Source organism: Egretta garzetta, unplaced genomic scaffold (assembly GCF_000687185.1).
Source record: "Egretta garzetta isolate BGI_Z169 unplaced genomic scaffold, ASM68718v1 scaffold27, whole genome shotgun sequence".
NCBI classification, from domain to species: Eukaryota; Metazoa; Chordata; class Aves; order Pelecaniformes; family Ardeidae; genus Egretta; species Egretta garzetta.
Window position 1 is genome coordinate 3,583,397 of NW_009260400.1, and position 8,560 is coordinate 3,591,956.

Genomic DNA, 8,560 nt, shown 5'->3' on the forward strand with positions numbered 1-8,560 from the left:
GAGCCCCCACAGCCCCCCTGGCCAGCCTGTGCCAGGGCTTGGTCACCCTCAAAGTCCAGAAGTTCTTCCTCATGTTCAACTGGAACCTCTTCTGCTTCCGTTTGTGCCCATTGCCCCTTGTCCTGGTGCTGGGCACCACTGAGAAGAGTCTGCCTCTGTCCTCATGACACCCACCCTTAAGATATTTGTACGTGTTGATGAGATCCCCTCTCAGTCTTCTCTTCTCCAGGCTGAACAAGCCCAGCTCCCTCAGCCCTTCCTCATAGGGGAGATGCTCCAGTCCCCTCATCATCTTTGTAGCCCTCCTCTGCTCTCTCCCGTAGCACCTCATCTTGGGGAGCCCAGAACTGGACACATGACTCCAGGTGGGGTCTCACCAGGGCAGAGTAGAGGGGGAGGAGAACCTCCCTTGCCCTGCTGGCCACGCTCCTCTGAACGTGCCCCTGGGTGTTTATGAGAAAGCAATCCATAGGCACATTTTACAGCACTGCCACAGTGGTTTTCATTGGAATCACATGAAAAATAGGCAAAATGTGAGATACCGGTTAGTTATGCATTCATTTAAGTGTATTTGCTTGGGTTTTAACGGCCTGGTTTGGAAAAGAGCTATGAGCTGACCTGGCCCAGTCCTTCCCATGAAGCAAGGAGTTGGACTCAATGATCCCTATGGGTCCCTTCCAACTTGAGGTGTTCTATGATCAACCCTGTCTGACCCATCTCAGGGGGATGTTTGTCCAGCTAGGCCTTCAGGAGCTGCCACTGCAGGAGAACCCACAGCCTCCCTAGGGCGCCTGTTCCTGTGCCAGGCTGCAACACGTGGTGACCAAAGCTGGCGCCGGGCATTCACTGGTGCAGCAGAAGGCACGGTCAGTCAAACTTCCTGGTGGTGAACTCCCATGGGAATGGTTCATGGAAGTTTTATATTGACTTCCAAAATTCTCAGCTCACCCTGTTGATCTCTTCCATGTATTTTTTTTCCAGCAGGGGAGGCAGCCGTGGAGGGTTGACCACCGTTCAGTGCAAATAGCTCTGTGACCAGCACCCACGCGTTTTCTCGAAAAATTCATGTTTCTTCCTTGGTCTCCTTTGCCCTAAGCGATGTCGTACTTTGTCCCCTGTCATTGATTTATTTTTGGTCAGCAGAGCGAGGTGGTTGAGTGCTTCTGGAGGCAGTAGGCGGTGTGATTTGGGCCAGCAGCAACCAGGAGCAGCACAAGACGTGCCCTGGGAACTGATGTACTGCAACAGTGGCCCCTCACTGGGCTGGGAGCACAAGCCTTCCTGAGCTTGGTCAGTCATTTTCTACCCAGTTTTTGCTGACCAGCTATTACAAGAGCTTCATCCCAAATTTTGATTGAATCAGTCCTTAATGGAGCTGTGATATAATCAGTAGAGGCACAGCGTGCATGCTTTCTTCACACAGAGCTGTGCCTGTCCCCAGATGTGCTTTCTGTAAAACACACTGGCAGCACAGCAGAGGGCTCAGGAGTTTGTGGGTTTGTTTAAAGACCAGCCATTCGCCCAGCGCTGCCTCTGCCTGGCGGGGGGCAGCTCAAAGCTGACCACCTGAGTCCTTGCCTTGGGTTGTATCTTCTGCCGCAGTGCTGGGGGCTGCTCCTTATGTCTAAGCCCAGGGGGCTTTTGGGTGCGGGAACAGCCTGATGGTCCTTGTTCTGAAACTAAACCTGAGCTGGTGTCAGCAGGACCTCGAGGATGGTGTGAACCCGTTAATGGCATCCACGCATGGCTGTGCAGAGGATACCAACCTGCTGCGGCTGGGCTGGAGCCTGCTGTGTTGAGTTCTTACGTAGTTCATCGTGTCCTCCAACCCTTATGTGCACAAATCGATCCCATCTCTTCAGCTCTAAGGTACTTCTGCAGTGAATCAGAGGCAATGAAGCAGGAGGCTTCACGTCGTGCTCTCAGCTCAGACAGCATTGTCATCTCGGCCTGCATTGGGCACATGGTCGGCTGGAGCTTTGCACCCTGCTGCTGTTACGCAGTTTCAGAGGCCGCGTCTTGCTCCTTCTCTGCCGGGGGCTGCGGTAGCCTCTCTGCTGCTGGCTGGAGCCGCATGCTGGGTTTGCCCACGAGTCCCCGGGTGGGCCCAGGCCCAGGCCCTCCCAGGGTATGCACTTCTTGTCAGTAGCCGCGAGAGGGGGCACTGAGCTTAAGACACTGTTTTTGTGCAGGTCCTACCACAACTGCTTTAAGTTGGGAGCGAGAACCCTGTTTGGCCTGTCAGATCGCAGTAGGTGCCTCGGTGACTTTCTGTTTCTGCCAGGCAAAACCACAAGTGAGATCCACAGCGGAGTTCAGGTTGCGCTACCTCATCCTAGATTTGAGCATGGAAGAGGAGGGGATGTCATGGCTGGCAGAGGCAATGACAGTGGGGAGTTACTGATTGCTGCCTGAGGAGGGAAGCGGTGAGAAAGCTGCCAAGGGCGAGCAGCAGAGGAGGAGATGGATGGGCACTTGGCTGTCCCGCTTCGGTCGATGTGAGCTGTGCTGAGCACGCAGTGTGCTGGGTTGTGCCCCAGCAGGCGCCGGACTCGCCTGGTGCGGAGTGGTTGGTGCCCAGGGGTCCTGTGGCACCGCGGTGGGATGGGGACGGGGATGCTGCAGGACCGGCCCCAGCTGCTGCTGCCTGCTCCGTCACAAAGTGCTCACGCCGATTGCTTGGTTGGAAAGCCTGAGAAGTGGAGCTATGTCTGAGCGTGTGTGTGTTTAAAGGCTGTGATTCAGGGAGGCCAGAAAGGGAAGAGGTCAGCAGGTCATCTGCATGCCTGTCCTCTGTCTGCTGGCCTGAGCCCAGCCATCAACATGTACCACCCAGAAATTCAAAGCACTTCTGCCAGGGACAAATTTGCTGTCCTATGGGCCCTGGCCATGGTGGATGGAGCTGTGGTCTGCCTGTGGCTGTTCCCATTTCTACAGTCTGTCTTCCTGAATTTGTTGGGACAACGGGAGACAGGGAGAAGAAGTAAAATTGCATCTGTCCTCTTCTCCCCACAACTTGCTGGAGGGAGCTCTCCTAGCTGCCGAGGAGCAAGAAAAGCAGCCTTGGAGAAGTTGCCACCCATGGAAGCTGTGGGAGCAGCGTGCCCCGGGAGGCAGCCAGCCGCATGGAGTAAGCAGGGGCTGGCACCTGCAGTGGTCCCTCTGGGTCTGCTTGGGCAGGAGACAAGAGGCGGGAAGAGGTCGCAGAACCATAGAATCATGGAATTGTTTGGGTTGGAAAAGACCTTTAAGATTATCAAGCCCAACCATTGACCTACCACTGCTGTTCCACCCAGACGCAGGGGGGAGAGGTAGGTGTCTGGAGGCTCTCGGGAAGCAGGGCAGCATTCAGTGTGCTCCTCCCTTGTCCGAAGGGGTCCTGAAGTGCCTCCACTTACCATTGTAAGCAGCGTTAACATCTCAGTAAATAAACTGCAGGAGCACTTCCAGGCTGTGCATGCATCATCACAATGTTTGTCTGAGGCCAAAGACTGTGGTGAAGAGAGCTGGAGATGTGTGGGGAGGTGAAGGGGAGGAGGAGGAGAAGGAGGAGGCAGGAGCTGGAGAGGGACCTCAGGGAGAGAAAAAAGAACCCAGAGGGGTCTTGAGACAAGGCTTGTAGAAAAGAGGGAAGAGGAAGCCAGCGAGCTTCCACCTTCCCCGTCACTGTTTCCACTGAGTATGCTTAATGGGCTTTGCTTCACAGAGGAAATTGCTCCTGGGAGCCCCTTCTTCCCTGGGCATAGAGGGCTGGCCAGGCTCCAGGGGTGGCATGCGGGAGAGCAGAGCGGCATGAAGAGCAGTGCTGCTGCCGGGCCGCTCCTCCGCTGGTATGGAAAATTACAAGGGGTGGTACAGACCCAAAAAGCCAAGGCATTTGTTCTGTTTTTTGAAACACTTCATTAATGTCATTGACAATACCAACAGGTTCCCGAGATTAGCATGCTTCTATTTTTGAAGAGTTATTTCTCACAGCGGACTGCCAAGCGGTGCCAGCAGCCTTCGTATCCTTTCTATCTGGCTTGGCAGGACACGCTGTGGTCTTTTTTGCCTTTCGATAGCCGCTGTAAAGCCACACGGCTGCAGCTCTTCGCCATGCTCCCCCACGCCAAGGGGGAAACATGCCACCTTCAGGTTTTCCAGCTAGCCCTGTGGCAAGGTGGAAACCCTTTGTGTTTCAGGACAGAAGCCACTTCCCCTCTGGTACTGGCCTGCAGGCAAGGCACGGGCAGCCCGCGGGCCAAGCAGGGTTTGAGGTGCGAGGAGCGTGCGGGGGCATGGCTGAAGTTTGCAGAGTGCAGCACCCACCCCATAGGCTGCGCTCGGGCTGTGCCTGGCCTGGGTGCAGAGCTTCAGGCGCAGCTTCTCAGGGAGCAGCTGACGGAGCGGGCATGGGGTGAGGCTGCCTCAGTGCATGTTCCCAGGCAGGGCTGCAGCTGCAGCACTGTGTCCTGCTCCACCAGGACGGGGCATCGCTAGGGTCGTGGAGCCAGCCCGTAGCCTTCCCTGGGGGAGGGTGAGCCCCCCATCAGCTCAGTCCCCTTGGAAACACAAACCATAGGGTCTGCTTCTCCCCAGCTCCAGCTGGTGGCTCCTGCAGCCCCTTCCGTAAGTGCCTCTGGTGTCCGTGGGTGGCTGAACAGATGCTTCTTGCTGCTGGGGGGAAGCTCTGCGGCTGGGCTCGGGCAGCAAGAGCTTGTAGGCTTGGGGGAACCATGCGCGGGCCCCAGTCAGTATTAACACAAGAACTGTTGGAGTTGCACCCTTTGCAAAGGCTTTCAGAGAAGAGTTCCCCCCCACTGTGCCGCACTGGTGGAGCGGAGTGGAGCCGTGCGGGCACAGCCGTGTTTTCCTGGGCAGGGCTGCGTTCTGTTGTGCTTCCCCTGTGCATCTGGGCTGGCTCCAGTGAAACCAGCAGGGTCACTCCAAGTTTGCACCGAACCAGCAGGGTTTACTGCAGTCATGGTAAATTTACCAAGCCCTGCCTGCAGGCTGAGCTGTGATTTTCCCTTTCAGTTTGGGCTCTCAGGTGCACAAATGTGTCAGGCTGCAAATCTGTCCCGTGCTGGGGCAGGCAGAATGGGGTGGTCAGGTCGTCACCTCCCTGGGTGGCCATGCTGCTCTCCTATGAGCACTGCTGGGGTTGACAGCAGCGTCCTCCAGGTGAGGCCCTCCCTGTGCAGCCCTGGGTGTGCAGTGGCATTGAACCCCTGAGCATCTCTGCAAAGTGATCCCATCCCCAGCCCCTGCTGCTTCCCGGCTGGCCAGGCTGCTCCCAGCACCCTGGGGCTTCAGCTGAGTCAGCAGGGTGGGATGGCACGGGGAAAGGAACATCACTGCAAATCAGGCCTTGGGAACAGCGTCTTCTTCGTGGCAGAGACCGACTTAATCTCTTTAGCAATCGCCTCAATCACAGAATCAGCAGGATGCTAATTAATTGAGAGGCACTCAGCGACAGACATTGAGATCCCTTCTGGCTTTAAGTGGAACCCTTTTGGGTTTGGCAGTTGCCGCTGGCTGCTCTCCCAGCCAGTGGGTCTGCCCTGGGGCTAAAGCCCCGTGCAGGGTCTCTGTACCAGTTGCCCCGTGGCCGCCCGTCCCTCTCTGCTGGCTGGGGCTGGGGTGTGAGATGATGCTGCATCCCTGCGCTGCTGGGGGAGCACCCACATCGGCCTCCTGCTCTTGGCCGAGGGAGCAGGCAGGCGCGGGTGGCTGCAAACCACCAGATCCCCCCCTCTGGCCTGGAGCCGGCCACTCACCTCCACCCTGAAAGCCTACAAGCTGATTAAGCCCATCATGTTAATTGGCTGTGACAGCTCATTTTGTTATCTTGCATTGAGTTATTGATGGAGTGCGCGTGACTGGATTCACAGCGAAGGTCAGTGCCAGGCTGGGCCAGGGCCCCTTCTTTGGTCCAGCCCAGGATGTGGGATGGGGCTCCAGGAGCTCTGCCAGGACCAGCTGTGAACCTGGGGTACAGTCGCACAGCCAGCAGCAACAAGAGCAAGGATGATTTTACACCAGGGGTGGCAACACCCTGCCACAGGAGGACGAGGCGGCTGGAAGAGAATTGGGTTTGAACAGGTATTTGGCACCCACTGGTGAGAGCCAGGGCTGTGCAACACAAGGATTGGATGTGAAGCCCCTGAGCGGGGAGGATGCAGAGGCCAGGCCAGCACCTGGTACCCAGCCCTCCCCAAACCACTTTGGTGACTTTGTCTGAGTTTTGTCTGGTGCTTCTGTAAGGGACAGGGCTAAGAATGGAAGGAGAAGGCAAGCAGGCAGGGAGGTGTGTGCTGCATGGCTGGGTTGGTGCTCCCACACCAGCATCCCATCAGTGCTCCTGGTGCCAGCTGGGGTCCGGGCTGCCTGTGTTGGGAAGCTGCTGAAATTCAGTGCTGCCAGCTCTGGTGGGCACAGTGGGGGCCAGAGGGGCGGTGGGCAGGGCGGGGGCCATGCTGAACTCCCCACTGTCACCCGGGGTCTGCACTTCCATCCTGGCTAAAAGTCAGGTGCCTTGAGAAAAGGACTCTGGAAATGTTGGCTCCCGCTTCCTGTCACTGGTGGGTCATGGTGTTGTGGAGTGCCTGCACCTCCCAGCAGGCGCAGGGAGTTTGGTGGCAGCTCCCCAGAGAGGAGCAGTGGCTGAGTGGAGAGTGAGACAGTGAGGGATCATGAGAACACATCGGTGGGTTTGGGTTAAAAGCTCCAAAGTGCTGAGACACTCAAACATAGTGACTGTGCCTTTTCAGGGAGCTGGAGAGCTGAGAGGGGAAGGTTCATGGTCCTCCAGTGAGCCACGAGCCGTGGGAGGAAGGGCTGGAGAAGACCTGCCTTTGTGGTGGAGAGTGGGACAGTGCCTTTGGCCAGCCCCCTGCCTCTCGCCCCAGCATTTGCCCGGTCCATGGCTCAGACGCAGCACAGCAAGAGAGTGCATTAGTGAGAATAGGGTGAAGTCATTAGGACTGATGGATCCCCCTGGATCAATCCCTATTGACCAGCTGCGGGCCAAGGAGAAGGTCAGGGGCAGAGCTGGTGGGGCGTAGGCAAGGGGAGCTGGATGTTTGGCTGCTGCGTGAAGGCTTTTGGGGCGAGCAAGGAGGAAGGGCAGTGGGTGGCTGCTCAGGCCCCTCAGGCGCCTTCTTCTGCCTGGGCAAGGGCTGTGCCGGAGCCCTTCCTGTGTGCAACACTCTGCCCCGCGGCACCCCCTCTGGATCCCAGCCCCGGTGGGGAGGCTGACGCCTGGAAAACCCCAGGTGTGTTCCCTGTACTCCAGGCTCCTCTCTTTCCACTGCTGTCACCCTAGGGAGCCCCCAGCCCTCCGGGCAGAGATGGCTCCACTCCTGCCAGCCTCCCCTCCCCCCCCAAGCAGGGGGAATTCACTCCCTGCTGGTTTTGCCCAAGGCTTTGCTGTCCCTCCTGTGTTACAGCCTCTCCTCAGCTCTGCCACCCATCTGGGAACCTGGGCCAAGGCCCCAGCCTGGCTCCGTCTCAGATGTGCTGACGAGGTCCTGGGAGTTTGGGCAGTGCAGACAGAGCGGGCTTGGCTTGCCCAGATCGGTCTCTGCCTGCTCAAGCGAAGGAGAGCCAAAGCCACCCCAGGGCTGCTGGGGCCGTCTACAAGACCCCTTGGAGTCCCCCTGCTGGGGCCGTCTAGTGTCGAGCCAGGCTTAGGCTTGAGCTAGAGCAGCTTATTCTCATGGGCAGCCTGCTGACGTGCCTGCTGCAGGGTGATGGGCATCAGCCACCTTCCAGGGAGAGGTGGCGGGTGTCCATCCCACCAGGGCTCCTACAGGTTGAGCACAGAGGGGAGGACCCCAATCCAGCCCCGTGCAGGGATCAGCAGCATCTTGCTGTCTCAGCAGGAGGGTTGCTGGGTTCACTTGAGCTTGCTGCTTGTCTTCCTAATCCTAGAAGCCAAATACAACCTGCTGTAAAAAGCTGCCCTGCCAGCCCCAGGGCTTCCACACCCTTGGGAGAATGGCCTGCGTTTTGAGACCCAAGAGCCCTTGGCTGCTGGCGCGTCCTGGTTCTACCATGGGGCAACCTCGGTTGTGGGCTCCTGAGGCTCCCTGGTACCTGAGTGGGAGTGGTACCCCTCACGGCTGAGCTGCATGCAACCAGCCCATGGGGAGGTGCAGCCCACGCACCCCTGGCCTTGTGTCCGCAAACACAGCTGGTGATGACTGGGGACCTGTGGAAACTCTGGGAACAGTGGAGTCTTCCCACTCCATCACCCTCACCTTAAACCATGCAGCAGCTTGCAGGCAGAGGAGTCAGCCCTCAGGGATGGCCTTATCCTGCTCCCCTGGGGAAGGTAAGAATGGGCAACTCTGCTCCAGCCCAATGGGTGCTGTGGCATTGGAAATTCTGACCAGTGCTGCCCTTGGGACCGTGCCAGCCCTGGCCTCCGAGGAGGGGGACCCTGCTGCCTCCGCTCCACCCCCTGTCTGTCAGCTCACCAAAGGCCAAGCAGCTCTGCCCTCCCCTGCTGACAGGTGTATATGGAGAGCTGGGCTCGGCTCCGGGTCCGGGCTGCCGGGAGCAGCTGGGCGAGCTG